The sequence below is a fragment of the Monodon monoceros genome, unplaced genomic scaffold (genome assembly GCF_005190385.1).
Source record: "Monodon monoceros isolate NGI ecotype Baffin Bay Population unplaced genomic scaffold, NGI_Narwhal_1 Super_Scaffold_15, whole genome shotgun sequence".
Classification (NCBI taxonomy): Eukaryota; Metazoa; Chordata; class Mammalia; order Artiodactyla; family Monodontidae; genus Monodon; species Monodon monoceros.
Window position 1 is genome coordinate 49,198,683 of NW_021703771.1, and position 22,745 is coordinate 49,221,427.

The 22,745-nt window shown below is 38.3% G+C and overlaps 1 pseudogene; it reads left to right on the top strand.

The window, feature by feature from the left end:
• The first annotated feature begins 229 nt into the window (after positions 1 to 229).
• Positions 230 to 2,281, top strand: LOC114895893 (annotated as a pseudogene).
• The last annotated feature ends 20,464 nt before the right edge of the window (positions 2,282 to 22,745 follow it).

Consider the following 22,745-nt stretch of genomic DNA (forward strand, 5'->3'; position numbering starts at 1 on the left):
GTGCGCGCTGAGTAGGGGGAGGGGCCTGGCGCGTGCTGAAATGGGACTGAGAGTTGTCTGCTGGTTCTCAGCTTGAAGAAGATTCTGCAGTCATTATTGATCCTTTTTCTTGGCGTTACCATTTTTTGAAGCAAAGTTAACCTAGTTTTCTAGTTTGAGCTTTCTTTTTAGCCATCTTTTTTTTAAAAAAAAAATTTAATCTATAAACTAGACAAGAGATAGTTCTACAATGTCCAAGTCATTCCAGCAGTCATCTCTTGGTAGCGACTCGCAGGGCCGTGGGCGTGACCTGTCTGCAGCAGGAATAGGCCTTCTTGCTGCTGCTACCCAGTCTTTAAGTATGCCAGCATCTCTTGGAAGGATGAACCAGGGTACTGCACACCTTGCTACTTTGACAAATCTTGGAATGAGTTCTTCATTGAATCAACAACGAGCCCATAGTGCACTGTCTTCTGCTAGTACTTCTTCCCATAATTTGATTTCTGTATTTAACATTGGAAGTAGAGGTCCCCTCCCTTTGTCTTCTCAGCACCGTGGAGGTGCATACCAGACCAGTAACATTTTGGCCAGCTTTGGTCTGTCTGCTAGAGACTTAGATGAACTGAGTCGTTATCCAGAGGACAAGATTACTCCTGAGAACTTGCCCCCAATCCTTCTACAACTTGAAAGGAGGAGAACTGAAGAAGGCCCTACATTGAGTTATGGTAGAGATGGCAGATCTGCTACATGGGAGCCACCACACAGAGTACCTAGGGATGATTGGAAAGAAAAGAAGCACTTTAGAAGAGATAGGTTTTTTTTGGTTTTTGGGGGGTTTTTTTGGCTGTGTTGGGTCCTCTTTGCAGTGCACAGGCTTCTTATTGCGGTGGCTTCTCTTATTGCGGAGCATGGCGGGCAGGCTTCAGTAGTTGTGACGCACGGGCTTAGTTGCTCCGCAGCATGTGGGATCTTCCCAGACCAGGGATCGAACCTGTGTCCCCTGCATTGGCAGGCGGTTTCTTAACCACTGCGCCACCAGGGAAGCCCAAGAAGAGATAGTTTTGATGATCATGGTCCTGGTTTCAACCCAGTGCTTGGTTATGACCGTGGAAGTCGTTTGCAAGAATCTGGTTATTATGACAGAATGGATTATGAAGATGACAGATTAAGAGATGGAGAAAGATGTAGGGATGATTCTTTTTTTGGTGAGACCTCATGTAACTATCATAAATTTGACAGTGAGTATGAGAGAATGGGACATGGTCCTGGCCCCTTACAAGAGAGATCTCTCTTTCAGAAAAAGAGGGGTGATCCTCCAAGTAGCAACATAGAAGACTTCCATGGACTCTTACCAAAGGGTTATCCCCATCTGTGCTCTATATGTGATTTGCCAGTTCATTCTAATAAGGAGTGGAGTCAACATATCAATGGAGCAAGTCACAGTTGTTGATGCCAGCTTCTTCTTGAAATCTACCCAGAATGGAACCCTAACAATGATATAGGACATACAATGGGTGATCCATTCATGTTGCAGCAATGTACAAACCCAGCACCAGGAATTCTGGGACCTCCACCTCCCTCATTTCATCTTGGGGGGCCAGCAGTTGGACCAAGAGGAAATCTGGGTGCTGGAAATGGAAACCTGCAAGGACCAAGACACATGCAGAGTGGGAACTAGCCGAGTTGTTCACATCATGGATGTCTGGCAAGGGAAAAACTTGAGATATCAACTATTACAGCTGGTGGAACCATTTGGAATTATTCAAATCATCTGATTCTAAATAAAATTAATGAGGCATTTATTGAAATGGCAACCACAGAAGATGCTCAGGCTGCAGTGGATTATTATACAGCTATACCAGCATTAGTATTTGGCAAGCCAGTGAGAGTTAATTTATCCTAGAAGTATAAAAGAATAAAGGCCTTTATTGAGATGGAGACCAGAGAAGATGCAATGGCAATGGTTGACCACTGTTTGAAAAAGGCCCTTTGGTTTCAAGGGAGATATGTAAAAGTTGACCTGTCTGAATAATACAAAACATTGGTACTTAGGACTCCCAACAGAGGCATTGACTTACTGAAAAAAGATAAATCCCGGAGAAGATCTTACTCTCCAGATGGCAAAGAATCTCCAAGTGATAAGGGATCCAAAACTGATGGTTCCCAGAAGACTGAAAGTACAACTGAAGGTAAAGAACAAGAAGAGAAGTCAGGTGAAGATGGTGAAAAAGATACAAAGGATGACCAGTCAGAACAAGAACCTAACATACTTCTTGAATCTGATTTGCTTGATCTACTTTGAGTGAGCTTTTGGTTTTCCAACTGTGGCCAATTGACAAAAATATTTTAAATCTTAGAAGCCTGAAACACTGCGTCAGACCTTATTGTCACGCTGTAGTAAATTCTCCAAGGTAGTGCAGTCCTGTGAGGTTTCTTGGCAATCAGCCAACTGTAGCTCACCTTCCTTGACTTGATAATATTTATTGATTTGCTTATTTGAACAAATTATCTCTAAGATAAAGTCTACAGTAATATATTTACTTGTACAAAGAAAATCATTTAAGCCCTGAAGGTTTTAATAGCAGTAAAATATGAAAGGTGGTCACTGAGTTTTGCTTCCTCAACCAATTTTTTTTTTAATCCAAGAAGTGATAGCAAGAAGGACATGAGAGTGGTATGAATAAAATTATAAACCTAGCACTTTTACAGTTTACAGATTACAAAGATAGTGATAGAATCCAAAATCTCTGTATTTTTAATATATGTAATAGGTGTCACATTGGCTTCCTGTGTAGTTTTGTCTGAATCATGTTTAGGCCTTACTTCGACTCTCGAGACATAGAATACAACAACAATGGTCATTGATACTCATCACCACTTCAATTGCTTGCAGTAGACATAAGGAAAAGACTAGCATAGCATTATAAGTATTTGCATTCAAGTAGCTACAAGCCATGGCATATGGAAAGAAAAAAGTGCTTTTAAGACACATAAAATACAGTGTTATCCACTTACTAACTAAAGAATCAAGAACCCCAAAAAGGCAGTTAAAAAAAAACAAACAAAAAACTCGGTTCAAATGTTAGAATAAAAGCATAAGGTAAAAGAAAATTTGTTCCCTCAAATTTAATCATTGTAAATGCAAACTTACACTGTTCTACCTAATGTCACATAATTAATTTATTCTATCAATACTTCATTATTTTTCTTAGCTTGACAGGTTGGGGAAGGATGTTATAATAATTCATAAAATCTTTGATAATGTCTCTACCTTGTCCAATAGTCAGTGATCTGGAAACATTATTTTCCAAGTTAGTAAACCAATAAAAAAAGCAGATTTTATATGTTCTTCTGTTGCTTACTAATTAGCCTATGCCTACCAAAAATCTTGTCCTACTTTTTGATATCAAGACAGAGCTTCCTCAGGGCAAATTTGTTAGGGCTAGTGAGTTCTTTTTCAGTAGCACTAGATAGACTTAAAGGAAGGAATAGAATCCCAGTGAAGAAGATACCCTGCCATCAGCTACTTCACATTTCAGAACAGAGCAGACGACCTCAGGGACCTGTGGGTAAACGGTAAATGACAACCAAGATTCTGCCCATTATTAATTCAGTATCTTGCTGTTTGGTTTTCGGCAGAAACAAAACACATAATTAGTCTTGGCAGTTGAGCACCACAGTTGCCTCTCACTATGTTGAACTCTTTGCTTCCCTTTTATTTATTTATTTATTTATTCATTTAGGCTACGCTGGGTCTTCATTGCGGCACGCAGGATCTTCGTTGCGGCATGCAGGATCTCTTTTTTTTTAGTTGCAGCATGCCTACTTCTTAGTTGAGGCATGTGAACTCTGAGTTGCGGCATGCATGCGAGATCTAGTTCCCTGACCAGGGATCAAACCCAGGCCACCTGATTGGGAGCACCCACAGGACCACCAGGCAAGTCCTTGCTTCCCTTTCCTTTAAGTATTACAGAAGAATAATTTCATATGGGTGTAAAAAGCAGCCAATAGAAGAGAAGCATAAAAATGCCTATTAAATTGTATCCTGTGTATTGTCACTCCTGTGGTAATGACCATAATTTATGACACAACTTTATATTCTGCATATATCTTCAGAAGCTACTGAACGTGACTAACAGTAATTAAGAATAGCCCTGTGGAATAAGTCTTAAAACATTATCTGACAACTTGGCTAAGGGTGACAGAATTTTCTCTAAATAGCCCAGATTTTATAATAGTACCTAAATGAGAACTTATCCTCTCATGCAGCAACAGTTTTGTTTTGCTTTTTTAATGTATTTATTTATTTTTGGCTGTGTTGGGTCTTCATTGATGCATGCAGGCTTTCTCTAGTTGCGGCGAGCAGGGGCTACTCTTCATTGTGGTGCACAGGCTTCTCATTGCTGTGGCTTGTCTTTGTTGCAGTGCACAGGCTCTAGGCACATGGGCTTCAGCAGGCTTAGTAGTTGTGGCTTGCAGGCTCTAGAGCGCAGGCTCAGTAGTTGTGCACGGGCTTAGTTGCTCCGCGGCATGTGGGATCTTCCCGGACCAGGGCTCAAACCCGTGTCCCCTGCATTGGCAGGCGGATTCTTAACCACTGCACCACCAGGGAAGCCCATTGTTTTGTTTTCTGGGCTAACTTTTCTCATAGTTAAACATAAAGCACTACTTATACTCACTATGAAAAACTGTTAATATGTAGTTGTGGTGGAGACAATAAGTTATACAGGGAAGAACTGAATGATTTATTTTTTCCCAAAGGTCTAATCCTTAGATCTACTTTAAACTGTTGTCTAAGGCAAAAAGTGAAGACAAATAATGCATTTTGATACCTAGCTGGTAAGGCTTTGAATAAAAGTTTGATAATCTGCAGCAAAATAGTCAGATACTAGGCTGAGGTTCAGAAACTCTTGCTATTGATTGTGTTCATTTTTATTCTAGAGGACCAATGTATTTCAGAAAAATGCTTCCTTGTGGTAGAGAATAACAACATGCTCATAACTTTCTTCTAAATATTCAAAGGTATGCTCAGAGAAACCTGTATTTTTGACCCTTCAATAAGTTGTTTGTAAATATGAATCAAAAGAAGTGTCAGTCTCATGCCTAGGATAAAATCCCTAGCTTTTTTATATGAACAATATTTTCAACTATTGATTTATCTTCATTTAAACCTCAAACATTTTTCAAATGACTTCACAGTCTGTAACATAATATAATACCTCAAAACGTATTCCTAATCTAAAAACTCATTTTGGGATGTGTTTAGGCAATAATATAAAGCAATCAAACATTTTATCACTTGGTAATAACATTGTATCAAATTATCCACTCCTGATTATACTTTCTCATGATGAAATGAGGTATCAGAATAAGTTGTGTCAGAGAAACTGGAAAGTAAATAAGATTTACTGAACTGGGTACTAGTCAGTATTGCTATTCTGACCCTTCCTTTCTCTTTCACTTTCCAATAGAATGTTTCAAAGTAGCAGAAATTCTTTCTTACTGAATTTTAAAAAATCACCTGATTGATAAGGCATTAAGTTCTCCATTCTTTCATTTTTGTTTAAACAAAATAAGGAATAAAATGATCAGAGATTCAAAAAATGATACAAAGATTCAAAAAGGGTAGCTCAACTAAATATTCTGATGAAACAGCATTTTAATATTATTTTTGTCAACTTTTGGAGATAAAGGACACTATCCAAAACACATGCTTAATTATACTTACCACTAATATGTAACTATTTTAAGGTGTAAAATATCATTATTTTTTGACTAGGATCAATTGATCTTCATTTTCTTTCTGAAAGTAGAGCTTAGTCTTACTAAGCCTGCCATATGTCTAAAGAAGCCACAGTTTGTAATTACAGTTATTTTTTCATATTTATTTTGCCAGTTGAATAGTAAGCATAATTGAGGACTGGATAATTAATATATATATAAGTGTATGTCTATATTAATTATCATTTATTCTGAGTTTTCCCTGTTTTACAACTCCATTTGCTACAGAAAAAAAAAATAATAAGATATTTTCATATCCTCTTTCTTTCCCTGCCCACTAAAAATATTTCTCTTTTGCCTGTTAAATTCCTGGGTCTTAGGCAGTCAGGTTACCAGGCAAGGGAAGAATTGAAAGGAGTCAGAGCCAGTTGGATTGCTTTAAATTGGAGATGACAAAGAGTTGCAAAAGAAAATTATGGAAAAGAAGAAAAAATAAAGGAATGGAGGGCAAGAAAGTTAAAGATCAATCCAGACTCGCTTTAGGGGATGTTTGAAGCATTGCGGATGAAAGTTTAGGTTGATCTTCTCTACCATGTGGGGCAGGACTCTAAAAGATAGGTAAAAAAGAGGATTCAAAGAACTTTGTGGTATGTTATGACTGAACCTCCTCTTTGGCGGTTTTTTAGGGGGGGATTACATTGGTGAATTAAGTTGCTTTTTAAATTTTTAGGAATGTTGTATTTTGTTTTTCATTTGTGTGTTTGTTTTCCAATTACACACCGTGTTCAGGTTGATTTCAGAGTGAGAACAATAAGGTCAGCGTTATATGGATGACAACATAGATTATGGATTATTGTTCTATGAGGTGGCAGATAATTTATAATTTCAAAGAAAATTAGTCTTATTTTTCATTTTCTTCCAAGTTTTATTGTAAGCCCTAACATAATAATCCAGATGATTAAGAAACTGATATATTCAGTATCTTCTATTGGTTACAAGTACTGAATAGTTCACGCAAATTAAAACAGATTGTGGCATTGTAAGACCGCAATAACGCATAACTAACATTATTGAATACTTATTCCGTGCCTGGCTTTATTCAAACCATCTCACACACATTAACTAATTTGATAAGCTCACTACAACTCCATGATGTAGAATTGCGTTTTTCCCTATTTTTCCAAAGAGGAAACTGAGGCAGGAAAAAGATAAACAACATGCTCAGGGTCACACAATACCAGCTGGTAGATAATGGTGCTATGTTCAAAACCATGTAGTCAGGTTTCAGAGCCTGCCTTCTTAACCTCTAGATTATACCATCTCTTTAATTAAGGCTTATATTTAATCTCTAAACAATAAAACATTATATTACTGGTACTTGCCCAAATAGAAAAACATATTAAGGCATTTAATAATTAATAACAAAACATATGAAAGGAGATCAATTTTCACAGTATGAATTTTAAAACAATCCTATTCTCAATAATACAAATAATATATTTGTACTGTATTTTGTTTATGTTCTACCCAATCCACCTACTCACCTTGCTTTCTGGCTAAAGCTGTCATTATTACAGCTACTGAGTATTGCACACATAAATCTTGCTGCAATTTATTTGAGAAAAAATAGAAAAGTCACTTTTTTCTACATTTTCTCTTAAGTGAGGAAAAACGTAGTGTGTCAGGGTGTTTCAGACTTATAAAGGGAAAATTTGGACAAGGGCGTCTAAGAACATGTAATTTCTACTCACATATGCTACAAAACAATGGAGGCTGTCTGCAGAGGGTAATGATAAATAGATTGATGGAGAAATATATATTGTATACTGTAAATTATTTAATACATACCATATATATTTGGCAACACTAATAGATATGTCATATTGTTGAATCAGATTGATAATTATGTTATATACTGTAACTTATTTAATTATATGATATGTATTTGGCAAAACTAATAGATATAAATCCTATTGTTGAATCTGGTTGCTTCCTGAGAAAGTTTTATCAGATTTATCCATTGTTGCTCTAGGGACATAATAGGGCTGATGGGTGTGAACCCCAGGGACACAGACATTTCCATTAAAATTCATGGTCACCTTAAAAAGTAACACATGGGAAATGGTCCCAGCAAGGCACTAAAAGGGTCAATCTATGAAGAAATCTATCCAATGATCACCATGTAACAATCGTGATGGGGTAGCTATGGAGCAACATTTCCTTCACCATCTCAATAAATAATTCTTCTGAGGATGACCTATACTGAGGCTTTAACAGCTGTAGTTGAATGAAAATTGCCACTTCCATAGGAAATTGCCTAGAAAACAAATTTCTCATAGAACAACAACCTAAGTCACTTCAAAATGTAGTACTTAAGGGACTGTTTTGAGAATGGTGAGAACATTACTAGCATTCTAAGAGGGTGTTCCCAGAATCACCTAGACTAGACTGATTTCTAAACCATCCTATTGTGTTTTTCCAAAGGACTCCCTAAATGTGGAATTTAAAACCCAAGAACTTTTCATTGTGTGGATGAGTTCATCCACACAGTTATTTAGTTGACTCTGAAAATATTTTGTAATTTTCTGTGTGTGTATGAGTGATCTTTTTAGTGCAAAGAGATGAATGTCTTACGGGAGACCCTCGGAGAAATCTCATTTGCGGAACTTGAAATATCTGCCACCACCAGGTAATGATTTCTTTCCTCCACGTGGGATGTAGGTGAACTTAAGGAGCCATGATTTTTGTCTGTTGTTCTTACTCAGAGAAGTATCAATATCTATGGCCCTTTCCTAGAAAATAGGCTGCTATCTCTGCTAGGAAAGAGAATTTCTTGCAGTGTGTAAATCCTCAGCTCATAACAGCTTGGTTTAGGTATCAGTTTTGTTTTTTCTGTTTCTGTGAAGGGTAAGGAGAAACGTGCTCCTAGTGCCCCAAATGGGGTGTGAGGATTATGAGTGGGTCTAACCACCACGGGCCCACAATTTCTTCCCTGAGGAAAGTAATAAAAGGGCGTGGAACACCTTCACGCCTTCTGACATGAACCCAATCCTGCTGGTAGAAGCTCCACTGTAGGTGTTCGGCATGTCGTTTGTCATTCACTCCCACCTCTGAGACTCCAAACCATCTGAAAAATTAAAGAATCCCACTTCAGGCAAAGGGCAGGAAAAGTATAAGAGAGGATGGGGGGAAAATGCGCTGACCTGAGAACTTTGCAAATATGTGGAGTTTGTAAAACTAAAGGCAAAAAAAAAAATGTACATAAGCAATTCACTGTAGTTGATAAAGTTTTTTTCTCCACAGTGGTATAGGTTAACAATTTTAATACTGCTATCCATTACACTGGAATTGAAAAATTAAGTAAATAGATGGCAAGTGGTGAGAGCCAGTGTCTCACTGCTGAAGTGAGAGTTTACAGTAAGTAAGGGAGGCTAGAATGATCCATGTGGTAGTGGATTAAAATTGGAGATATCAGTATGAACTCATGTTTAGCTTAATATAGATACAGATGGTTACATATAGAAATATTTATTAGATATGTATATATTCACAGGTCAGTATACACATAGGTATTTCCTTGCTCTATCAGCTGAGAGGGCCTGGAAGCCAAAACACCTCAAAAGCAAAGAGCACAACTAGCACTCAGATCTGGTTTCTAAGATCCTTCTCCAGTAAAAGGAACAAGAGATCGTTGGATAAATGGCTGATTCTAGGACTGGCTTAGGCAATAGACAACATGTACTGGATTATCTTGTAGTGTCAGAAAGTAAGGAAGTGCTCAAAATAGAACAAAAACCTGCAATGATGGGGGTATGTCAAAGGGACACAGAAGCCAACTAAAAGATATCCCAATGGCCCAAACTGGCACAAATTGAGCAATAAAATAGTGTTGGATTATAACACAGCATAAAATAAATGTCTGTAAGTTCATAATAACATAAATTAATGATTGAATAAATAAATAAGTGGGGGAGAAGACACAAATCTCTCATGCATAAGAATTCCAAATAATTTATGTAGATACTTTACCCTCAAGGAGAGAGAGCATGACTCCCACTCAAGTGTGGGCTATTCATAGTGACATCCTTCCAAAAATTACAGTATGGAAAGAGAGAAAGAAAAGAGTCACTTTACTGTGGAGAAACCTGACAGACACTGGCTCAACCAGGTTATCAAGGTCAACATCAGTAGTTTAAGTCACGTTAATGGTATGTACCCTTGATATGATGCAATGAAAACAGCACTTTAACTCTGTAGTCTTCCTCTCAAAACCCACAATATCCATCTAATAGTGAGAAAAATATCAGAAAAAACATAACTGAGGGACATTCTAAAAAATACCTAAACAATACTCTTTAAAACTGTCAGGGTCATCAAAAACAAGTCTGAGAAACTGCCACAGCCAAGAAGAGCTTAAGAAAATATGACAACTAAATATAATGTGGTATCCTGAATGAGACCCTGGAAGCCTTTGCACAGATGAAACTGTTCAGAGTGCTCCATGTCAGGGTAGGTCTGTGACCTTAGCCATGTGACTGAATTCCTATACCTGAGGTTTCTTATTTTTATACTTGAGATAATTACAGTTATATATCTCATGGAGCAAATTGTGAGAATTAAATTAGACAATTCTAAAGTGCTTACATATTTAGTAATAGCAGTAATAGTTAATAATAGTAGTACAAGCTAAATATGTCAGGTTCTTTTCTTCATTAGTTAAGGAATTGACAGTTTAACGTTTGTGTCAAAGCTACAGTTTTATCTCCTGATTTTGTATCTTATTTCTCTTCATTAACACCCGAGAAAGGAGATGAAGATGACAGCTGCAGGTTTCTTCTCTTTTTCCCCCTTCTCTAATTTGATTTAAGTGTATATTACCAAGCATTCAGCATGGTGCCGTACCCTATGAGAACTAAAGAAGAATAAAACAATTTATGGGGAGGTGAAAATTGGGGGAAGGAATGGAAATGCATTATAATCAGGAGACAAAACGTTATGTACAGCATCCCAGACCCTTCATAGCAATCTCATCCAAACTGTCAAGCTCCTAGCCTCTCTTCTTGAGATGTACCTACTTCAGCCACATGGGAAGGCTTTCCATGCCCCAGACTTTCCAATATCTGTGCAGTTGCTCATTCTATTGTTTTTAACTATAATGTCCTTCTCTCTTCTCTACCTATCAAAATTCTACTCACTCTTCAAGGACCATCTCAAATGTTACCTCCTCTGGGAACCTTTCCCTGGTTCTTCCAGGTAAGATTAATTACCACCTCTCTCTGGCTCCACAGCTTGCTTATAGCACTACAGTAGCCCCAAAACTTCCTGAAAATGGGATCTTGTCTTATTAATGCATTTATCCCTAGCAAGAAAATTCAGTTAATTTTTATAGAAGATTCAAAAATAAAGTTCTATATAGCAAGCATCCTACAGTCACATTGTTCTTAAATTTATTTTAATAATATTTTATGATGTTGAGTGCTTAAAAGGTATTTCTTCCAGCTTGCCTACATAGCACCCAAATTTTAAGATTCCCTCATGTAAGCACAGTTACTAACAAGAAAGAGAGAGGTTTGGAGAAAACACTAAAATGGTAGACTGGAAACCTGGTTCTATCCCAGCTTCGCCACTCACTAACTGTATCGCCCTGAGAAAATCATGTCTTTGTGTCACAATCAACACATTTGTAAAATAAGAAGTTAAGCTAGATGACTTCTAAGGTCCTTTCCAGCTGTATAGTCTACCATTCTACAAATACCAGTCCTCAGGTCTTACCATTACATTGCTTTCACCCAAGGATTTACTGATAATACTGACTTTAAGTAAAAGCTTAAAGTAAGATGAGGGCGGTGGCTTCAAAACAACTGGAGAATAGTTATCTGCAGGACTTCCCTAATGGTCCAGTGGTTAAGACTTCACATTTCCACTGCAGGGGCACGGGTTTGATCCCTGGTCCAGGAGCTAGGATCCCGCGTCTGTGCGGCCAAAAAAAAAAGAATTATCTGCGATTGGGATGCTGTGCCATTCCTTTTTTTTTTCTGAAAAGCTTGGGAAAGACACCAGTGTTTGTAACCAAAAGCAGGGTCCGACTGCTCGCCGCTCAAAAGCCAATAAAGTGGCCAGGTTTGTGGAAAGGAAAGTTTGCTTTATTTTGGATGCTGGCAACTGGAGAGTGGAGCGGGGGAGGGTGGACACCTGTCCAAAGGCCGACTCCCCCTGACCTTGACAATCAGGGGACAAGAGCTTTTATAGACAGAGGGAGGGGGCTACATGTAGAAACGGTATAGTCAGCTCTGACAGTCATCATCAGTGGTCTGACCAGCATCATCTTGACTGTGTCAGGTACAGTTAATCTTCAGTTCCAGGGTCAGTTTGTTTCCATTTCTTTGAGGCCAGTTCTCGGAATTGTGGCATCTTATGTCATGGCTACAGCCTGGTCATCATGTAGTTAACTTCTTCCACCTGGTGGGAGTTTCAGTATCTATAAGACAGCTCACAGGATATGGCTCAGAATATTATCTATAGCCCTTAAGGAGGAACTAAATGTTCTTGACTATACTTAATGACTAAACTATTATTATTTGGTCTCCTTTGACCGTTTTCCTTTGTTCCTGCATTTTCTCACTTCTCTGATTAACCTTATTCTTTGGCTAAAGTTTTTCCACAGAAAAAAGGAAGGCTGAGGACATGGGGTGGGGAGGGCAAGGACCATAGGGTCCTGCTCCATTTCATATTGACATGTGGTCTTGGTAGCTCTGAGTGTGCAATCGATGAGACCACGTTCCCTAGAAGAGTCAGAGATGGAGATACCTGTTCAAATGCCTTGTTGGAGGAGTGTTCTCAGGAGTGGGGTGGGGGGCGTGAGGGAAGAGGAATAGGCAGGGAAAAATAAAGCTGGCAGGGACGTATTCTCAGCTAAACAATAGCTTTGATCCCATGGAGAAGCTCTGGAATAGGAATTACACCACAGATTTCACCTTGAGGTGAAGGGGCTGACTTTTGGACTCCTATGTCAGTCAGTCACTGGCCAAGTTTGGGAAGGTATAGCCTCCAAGGCAGGTCAGGTGGCTCCTGGCTGCCTCTTGACCTAGGGCAATTCTCTGTAAGAGAATTTCTCTATAAGAGAAAGGGGAAGCTTTGATTTGTTAGTAGTTAACACCTGAAGCCCCTGTAGGATGGGTGCTTCAGCTAACAAAAGGAATCTAGGCAAGCACCAACACCATCCTCTGATTAAAATTCCTTTACTTCCCAGAGCAGAAGCAAGTACTCAAAAAAGTAGAAGTGTTAATACTAGAATATTCTAAGTTCTGAGTGTAGCCATGCATGTAGTCATTCATTTCTTCATATAATCAATTAATAAACATTGAGTCCTGCTTACTCTGACCTGCTTCAGTAAACAATGCAACTATGTTCAAGTCAGACGCCCTTGAATGTGCCAAACTAATGGTTTTTAGTGATTTGGTGTAAGAAATCGTTTTATTTTGTTGTTGTTTTTTGTTTGTTTTGTTTTGTTTTTTGGGGTTTTTTTGGGCCGCAAGGCTTGTGGGATCTTAATTCTCTGACCAGGGATTGAACCCGTGCCCTTGGCAGTGAAAGTACAGAGTCCTAACCACTGGACAGCCAGGGAATTCCCAAGAAACCGTATCTTTTTAACAAAAGTGTTCATCAGTGGATGGGATGGATCCTTACACTATCCTTTCTTCAAAGGGCCTCAGGAGAACTGAATGGACAGCTTAGACTGAGCTGTCCACCCAAGGCTGGACTTGAGCCTACCAGGAGCACCAACCACTGGCCTGTTGGTGTCAAAACCCAGGATCCATGGATATTACCTTTGATATAAACAGAGCTCTTGGCAGTATGAGTCCCTATATGACATAAAAGAACATGTGGGGCTTTGAATACATTTGCTCTAGAAGTTATATATTATCGGTTTGGTTTTGTCCTCTTGCATAATACGTGTTTTTTCCTGTTGATTAAACTTCTTTTGCATTATATATAAACTTCTATTGCATTTTTCCTGTTGATTAAACTTCTTTTTACATATATATATGTAATATATTATATTACATATATATATGTGGCCAGTATGCTTGCAAGTAAGGAAGCTGTAGCCAGCCTGCTGGAATATGCAGAGTTCACTACAACCCTCAATGTAAGCTAGGTTCTGTGGGTCAAGAATGTATCTAATAGCTATGGAAACATATTTAAATCACTTCTTTCCTGAAGGGAGTGACTGCAAAGAATGACTCCAAGGATTCTAGCATAATGGAGAACAGTACTGGCAAGTGAGACAGAAAATACTGGAAGAGGAAGCTTGTGAGACAAGAGTTTGAATTGGCTCAGAGAACTTAGTCCTTTCCCATGCATGCACATGTCTCTTAAGAGTTCTCCCTTTGTGGAAGGCTTTGCTTCTTCTTCTTCTTTTTTTTAAACTTAATTATTTTTTATACAGAAGATTCTTATTAGTTATCTATTTTATATATATGTGTATATATGTCAATCCCAATCTCCCAGTTCATACCACCACCACCACCCCTGCCACTTTCCCCTGTTGGTGTCCATACATTTGTTCTCTACGTCTGTGTCTCTATTTCTGCCTTGCAAACTGGTTCATCTGTACAATTTTTCTAGATTCCACATATATAAGTTAATATATGATATTTGGTTTTCTCTTTCTGACTTACTTCACTCTGTATGACAGTGTCTAGGTCCATCCACATCCCCACAAATGGCCCAGTTTCATTCCTTTTCTATGGCTGAGTAATATTCCATTGTATATATGTACCACATCATTATTCATTCGTCTGTCGATGGGCATTTAGGTTGCTTCCATGACCTGGCTATTGTAAATAGTGCCACAATGAACATTGGGGTGCATGTGTCTTTTTGAATTGTGTTTTTCTCTGGGTATATGCCCAGTAGTAGGATTGCTGGGTCACATGGTAATTATATTTTTAGTTTTTTAAGGAACCTCCATACTGTTCTCCATAGTGGCTGTATCAATTTACATTCCCATCAACAGTGCAACAGGGTTCCCTTTTCTCCACACCCTCTCGAGCATTTGCTGTTTCTAGATTTTCTGATGATGCCCATTCTAACCAGTGTGAGGTGATACCTCATTGTAGTTTTGATTTTCATTTCTCTAATAATTAGTGATGTTGAGCATTTTTTTCATGTGTTTGTTAGCCATCTGTATGTCTTCTTTAGAGAAATGTCTATTTAGATCTTCTGCCCTTTTTTTTTTAACATGTACATGAAATATTTTTATTGTTGCTAGTTTTACAAAATTCTGCCCATTTTTAAAATTGGGTAGTTTGTTTTTTTAATATTGAGTTGCATAAGCTGTTTATGTATTTTGTAAATTAATCCTTTGTCAGTTGATTCATTGGCAAATATTTTCTCCCATTCTGATGGTTGTCTTTTCATATTGTTTGTAGTTTCCTTTGCTGTGCAAAAGCATTTAAGTTTCATTAGGTCCCATTTGTTTATTTTTCTTTTTATTTCCATTACTCTAGGAGGTGGATCAAAAAAGATCTTGCTGTGATTTATGTCTAAGAGAGTTCTTCCTATGTTTTCCTCTAAGAGTTTTACAGTGTCCGGTCTTACATTTAGGTCTTTAACCCATTTTGAGTTTATTTTTGTGTATGGTGTTAGGAATTGTTCTAATTTCATTCTTTTACATGTAGCTGTCCAGTTTTCCCAGCACAATTATTGAAGAGACTGTCTTTTCTCCACTGTATATCCTTGCCTCCTTTGTCATAGATTAGCTGACCATAGGTGTGTGGGTTTATCTCTGGGCTTTCTATCCTGTTCCATTGATCTATATTTCTGTTTTTGTGCCAGTACCATATTGTCTTCATTACTGTAACTTCGTAATATAGTCTGAAGTCAGGGAGCCTGATTCCTCCAGCTCTGTTTTTTTCCCTCAAGACCGCTTTGGCTATTCGGGGTCTTTTGTGTCTCCATATAAATTTTAAGATTTTTAGTTCTAGTTCTGTAAAAAATGCCATTGGTAATTTGATAGGGATTGCATTGAATCTGTAGATTACTTTGGATAGTACAATCATTTTCAAAATATTGATTCTTCCAATCCAAGAACATGGTATATTTCTCCATCTGTTGGTATCATCTTTAATTTCTTTCATCAGTGTCTTATAGTTTTCCGAGTACAAGTCTTTCACCTCCTTAGGTAGGTTTATTCTGAGGTATTTTATTCTTTTTGTTGCAGTCGTAAATGGGATTGTTTCCTTAATTTCTCTTTCTGATCTTCCGTTGTTAGTGTATAGGAATGCAAGAGATTTCTTTGCATTAATTTTGTATCCTGCAACTTTACCAAATTCATTGATTAGCTTTAGTAGTTTTCTGGTGGCATCTTTAGGATTCTCTATGTATAGTATCGGGTCATCTGCAGACAGTGACAGTTTTACTTCTTCTTTTCCAATTGTATTCCTTTTATTTCTTTTTCTTCTTTGACTGCCATGGCTAGGACTTCCAAAACTATGTTGACTAAGTGGTGAGAATGGACATCCTTGTCTTGTTCCTGATCTTAGAGGAAATGCTTTCAGTTTTTAAACACTGAGAATGATGTTTGCTGTGGGTTTGTTGTATATGGCCTTAATTATGTTGAGGTATGTTCCCTCTATGCCCACTTTGTGGAGAGTTTTAATCATAAATTGGTGTTGAATATTGTCAAAAGCTTTTTCTGCATCTATTGAGATGATCATATGGTTTTTATTCTTCAGTTTGTTAATATTGTGTATCACATTGATTGATTTGTGTCTATTGAAGAATCCTTGCATCCCTGGGGTAAATCCCACTTGATCATGGTGTATGATCCTTTTAATGTGTTGCTGGATTCTGTTTGCTAGTATTTTGCTGAGGAATTTTGCATCTATATTCATCAGTGATATTGGTCCATAATTTTCTTTTTTTGTAGTATCTCTGTCTGGTTTTGGTATCAGGGTGATGGCGGCCTCATAGAATGAGTTTGGGAGTGTTCTTCCCTCTGCTATATTTTGGAAGAGTTTGAGAAGGATGGATGTTAGCTCTTGTCTAAATGTTTGATAGAATTCGCCTGTGAAGCCCTCTGGTCCTGGACTTTTGTTTGTTGGGAGATATTTAATTACAGTTTCAATTTCATTACTTGTGATTGGTCTGTTCATGTTTTCTATTTCTTCCTGGTTCAGTCTTGGAAGCTTATACCTGTCTAAGAATTTGTCCATTTCTTCCAGGTTGTCCATTTTATTAGCATAGAGTTGCTTGTAGTAGTCTCTTAGGATGTTTTGTATTTCTGCGGTGTCTGTTGTAACTTCTCCATTTTCATTTCTAATTTTATTAATATGAGTCCTCTCCCTCTTTTTCTTGATGAATCTGGCTCAATGTTTATCAATTTTGTTTATCTTCTCAAAGAACAAGGTTTTAGTTTTATTGATCTTTGCTATTGTTTTCTTTCTTTCTATTTCATTTATTCCTGCTCTGATCTTTATGTTTTCTTTCCTTCTACTAACTTTGGGTTTTGTTGGTTCTTCTTTCTCTACTTCCTTTAGGTGTAAGGTTAGATTGTTTATTTGAGATTTTTCTTGTTTCTTGAGGTAGGATTGTATTACTATAAACTTCCCTCTTAGACCTGCTCTTGCTGCATCCCATAGGTTTTGGATTGTCGTGGTTTTGTTGTCATTTGTCTTTAGGTGTTTTTTGACTTCCTCTTTGATTTCTTCAGTGATCTCTTGGTTATTTAGTAACGTATTGTTTAGCCTCAATGTGTTTGTATTTTTTACATTTTTTCCCTGGTAATTGATTTCTGATCTCATAGCATTGTAGTCGGAAAGGATGCTTAATATGATTTCAATTTTCTTCAATTTATCAAGGCTTGATTTGTGACACAGGATGTGATCTACCCTGGAGAATATTCAGTGTGCACTTCAGAAGAAAGTGTAATCTGCTGGTTTTGGAGGGAAAGTCCTATAATTATCAAGTTAATCTATCTGGTCTACTGTGTCATTTAAAGCTTCTGTTTCCTTATTTATTTTCATTTTGGATGATCTGTCCATTGGTGTAAGTGAGGTGTTAAAGTCCCCCACTATTATTGTGTTACTGTCAATTATCTCTTTTATAGCTGTTAGCATTTGTCTTATGCATTGAGGTGCTCCTATTTTGGGTTTATATATATTAACAATTGTTATATCTTCTTCTTGGATTGATCCCTTGATCATTATGTAGTGTCCTTCCTTGTCTTTTGTAACATTCTTTATTTTAAAGTCTATTTTATCTGATATGAGTATTGCTACTCCAGCTTTCTTTTGATTTCCATTTGCATGGAATATCATTTTCCATCCCCTCACTTTCAGTCTCTATGTGTCCCTAGGTCTGAAGTAGGTGTCTTGTAGACAGCATATATATGGGTCTTGTTTTTGTATCCATTCAGTGAGCCTGTGTCTTTTGGTTGGGCCATTTAATCCATTCATTTTTAAGGTAATTATTGATATGTATGTTCCTATGACCATTTTTTAATTGTTACAGGTTTGTTTTTGTTGGTCTTTTTCGTCTCTTGTGTTTCCCACTTAGAAAACTTCCTTTAGCATTTGTTGTAGAGCTGGTTAGGTGATGTTGAATTCACTTAGCCTTTTCTTGTCTGTAAAGCTTTTGATTTCTCCGTTTAATCTCAATGAGATCCTTGTTGGGTAGAGTAATCTTGGTTGTAGTTTCTTCCCTTTCATCATTTTAAATATATTGTGCCACTCCCTTCTGGCTTGTAGCATTTCTGCTCAGAAATTAGCTGTTAACCTTATGGGAGTTCCCTTGCACGTTGTCATTTTTCCCTTGTTGCTTTCATTTATTTTTCTTTGTCTTTAATTTTTGTCAATTTGATTACTATGTGCATAGGTGTGTTTCTCCTTGGGTTTATCCTGCATGGGACTCGCTGTGCTTCCTGGACTTGGGTGGCTATTTCCTTTCCCATGTTAAGGTAGTTTTCAACTATAATCTCTTCAAATATTTTCTCAGGTCCTTTCTCTCTCTCTTCTTCTTCTGGGACCCCTATAATGCAAATGTTGTTGTGTTTAATGTTGTACCAGAGGTCTCTTAAGCTGTCTTCTTTTCTTTTCATTCTCTTTTCTTTATTCTGTTCTGCAGCAGTGAATTCCACCATTCTGTCTTCCAGGTCACTTATCTGTTTTTCTGCCTCATTCATTCTGCTATTGATTCCTTCTAGTGTATTTTTCATTTCAGTTATTGTATTGTTCATCTCTGTTTGTTTGTTCTTTTATTCTTCTAGGTGTTTGTTCTTTTATTCTTCTAGCACTTTGTTAAAAATTTATTGCACCTTCTCAATCTTTGCCTCCTTTCTTTTTCCAAGGTCCTGGAACATCTTCACTATCATTATTCTGAATTCTTTTTCTGGAAAGTTGCCTATTTCCAATTCATTTAGTTGTTTTTCTGGGGTTTTATCTTGTTCCTTCATCTGGTACTAAGTCCTCTGCCTTTTCATTTTGTCTGGTATTTTTCTGTGAATGTGGCTTTCATTCCATAGCCTGCAGGACTGTAGTTCTTCTTCCTTCTGTTGTCTGCCCTCTGTGGATAAGGCTATCTAAGACACTTGTGCAAGCTTCCTGATGGAGGGACTGGGGGTAGGTAGAGCTGGGTGTTGCTCTGGTGGGCAGAGCTCAGTAAAATTTTAATCCACTTGTCTGTTGATGCGTGGGGCTGTTCTCTCCCACTTGGTTGTTTAGACTGAGGCGACCCTGCCCTGGAGCCTGCAGGCTCTTTGATGGAGCTAATGACAGACTCTGGGAGCAGTCACACCAAAGAGTACTTTCCAGAGCTTCTGCTAGCAGTGTCCTTGTCCCCACAGTGAACCACAGCCACTCCCTGCCTCTTCAGGAGACCCTCCAACACTTGCCGGTAGGTCTGGTTCACTCTCCTATGGTGTCACTGCTCCTTCCCCTGGGCCCCGAAGTGCACACTACTTTGTGTGTGCCCTCTCAGAATGGTGTCTCTGTTTCCCCCAGCCCTGTTGAAGTCCTGCAATCAAATCCCGCCAGCCTTCAAAGTCTGATTCTCTAGGAATTCTTCCTCCTGTTGCCGGACCCCCAGGTTGGTAAGGCTGACGTGGGGCTCAGAACCTTCTCTCCAGTAGGTGGACTTCTGTGGTATAAGTGTTCTCCAATTTGTGAGTCACCCACCCAGCAGTTATGGGATTTGTTTTTATTGTGATTGCACCCCTCTTACTGTCTCATTATGGCTTCTCCTTTGTCTTTGAATGTGGGGTATCTTTTTGGTGAGTTCCAGTGTCTTCCGGTTGATAATTGTTCATCAGTTAGTTGTGATTCCGGTGCTCTCACAATAGGGAGTGAGGGCACGTCCTTCTACTCCGCCATCTTGAACCAATCTGCTGCTGCTTTTTTTTTTAACACATTTGTTTTTTAATTAATTAATTTATTTTTGGCTGCGATGAATGTTCATTGCTGCACACAGACTTTCTCTAGTTGTGGTGAATGGGGGCTACTCTTTGTTGTGGTGCGCGGGCTTCTCATTGTGGTGGCTTCTCTTGTTGCGGAGCATGGGGTCTAGGCGCGCGGGCTTCAGTAGTTGTGTCTTGCGGGTTCTAGAGCACAGGCTCAGTAGTCGTGGCACATGGGCTTAGTTGCTCTGCAGCATGTGGGACCTTCCCAGACCAGGGCTCGAACCCACATCACCTGCATTGGCAAGCAGATTCTTAACCACTGTGCCACCAGGGAAGTCCAGGCTTTGCTTCTTGAGCCTGATAACTCCTTATTGCCTAACATCATTCCTATCATCCCTTCAGGTTCAGTTCTTACTTTTTTCTCCCTAATTGCAAAGTTTCAACCTGTTTCTTGCTTCCTTAGCCACTTTCACTAGTGTTACAATATGTGTTGTTCTGTATCCATGCTTCATTTATGCACTGGGACTAACCTCATTTTTCCATGCATAGCATTGAATTGAGGAATTCCCCAGTCACCAGGGAGAGGAAATATTTTATTTATCCTGGGGCCTCAAGTCTTCAGGAGATTTTGGATCTCTGAGACAGTGGTTCTCAATCACGGGCAATTTTGCCCCTGGAGAGACATGTGGCAATGTCTGTAGATATTTTTGATTTTCACAGTTGGAAAGAGAGTGCCACTGGTGCCTAGTAGGTAGACGCCAGGGATGCTGCTAAACCTCTAATGGTGCACAGGACAACCTCCAGGAACAAAGAATTAACTGGTCTAAAATGTCAATAGTGCTGAAGATCAAATCTAGGATACTAAGTATATTAGCCTCTCTCACTTAAAGGCTCCACAACTTGGCTCTTCCCTTTACTGAGGTTGCAAAATCGTCTCTTCCAGGTAACAAGAAGACATCTGCCTTTACTAACAAAGGGCTCCCCAGTTTCTGCTCAGGCTACTTCCAGCTGCCGATGAATGAATTGACCAAGGAGTTCCTTAGTGGACTTGCTGCTCCTCTCCATGGTCTGATCCCTCCCTCTAGTGGTAAGCATTGCAAATGCAGCTGGAAGGACTGAATTCCCCATGTGCTGGCACCAATACAAGCAGGGTGGTATTGGGAATTGGATTATAATATTTAACAGACTATCCCCCATGCCCAAAACTTCCAAGAACAAAGATATTTTAAAAGATGCTAAACACATCTTAAAAGACGTGTTCTTTTTTTCTTAAAAGAAAAAAAACACATTAGGTAAGCTTGAAAGAAATTTCATTTATTCAGTTTCAGTGTAAAAATTATGCATTTTTTATGAAGATAAAAATGGAAACCTACCACTATCAAGTATAACTCGTCTGTTTCCTTTCAGCATTTTAGAAACCAACCTGGGATTCAGAGCATGAATTTGAGCTCAGGCATTTACTAACTGTGTGATCTTGGTCAAGTAACTTTTCAAAGCCTCATTTCCTTCATTTGTTAAAAAAAAGAAAAAAAGCTCCTTCATCTGTATAATAGTACCTATCCTATAGGGTTTAGTGAGGAGTAAGTGAACTGTTGTGTGTGAATCACTAAGAATTAAGTTATCTGGACACGCTAAGCTCTGCGTTTAGATGGGCAGCATTTGTCACCTTCTTGCTTTGCGTTAGGTGGGGAAAATAATAAGCATGCAGTGCCTCTCCTCTGTCCTGCTCAAAAACTACCCCAGGCCATTGCAGCCTGCTTTGTGACACTCTATAAAAACGTTCTCTTACAGTTATTATTGACAACCCCATCAGAGGTTTCAACCTGGAGACCTCTGCCTACATCTCTTTCTTGTGAGAGTTGGCTGCAGCAGTCTCCTTGGAGGTTTGGATGCACTGCCTCCCCAAATAATGTCCTCTCATGATCTGAAATTTCAGGGTGTGGCAGCCACAAACTCCCACCAGAAGATCCTTTGGTCAGAAAACTTTGTAACCTTTTATCCCACTTGAGCCAGCAGATGGAATGAAAATTATTCATAATGTGTAGAAAATAAACTCTGAATATATTTAATGTGTATATAGTATATATATATATATATATAATGTATACACATTATATATTTAAACATTAATAACAGGAATTACAATAATTCCAAAATCTTGCAGAAAGACTATTTACATAATAAATGATTTTTATGATTGCAATTGAATGCTACTATACATGAATATAATCTCTTCACACACAATGGCTTTGACATAATTGCTGACATTCGTGTAACTCTTCACTTACTTAAAGCAAAGAATAACTAACATATTCTAATCATAGCAAAAACCTGTTCACTGACCTATGATAATTTAAAAGCTTTCTTACCTTTCCAATTTTAGGAAATTTAGGGGTTATTTTTTAATCCCTTCAACAATTCATAGGTGGTGGTTGGATGAATGAACAAATGAATCACTCTGTCAATCAACAGATTTTATTTATGGCTCCTATAGAAGAAAAATACTCTCGTGGAGCAAGTAGAGCTGACAACTGATTTCATAAGGGACACATCGAATGAGACAGTGTACCTGAAAGCATGATGAATGATGTTTGGAACATAGTAAGGATTTAAGTAAGGTTATTAGAATTTCAGTCTAAATGTAATG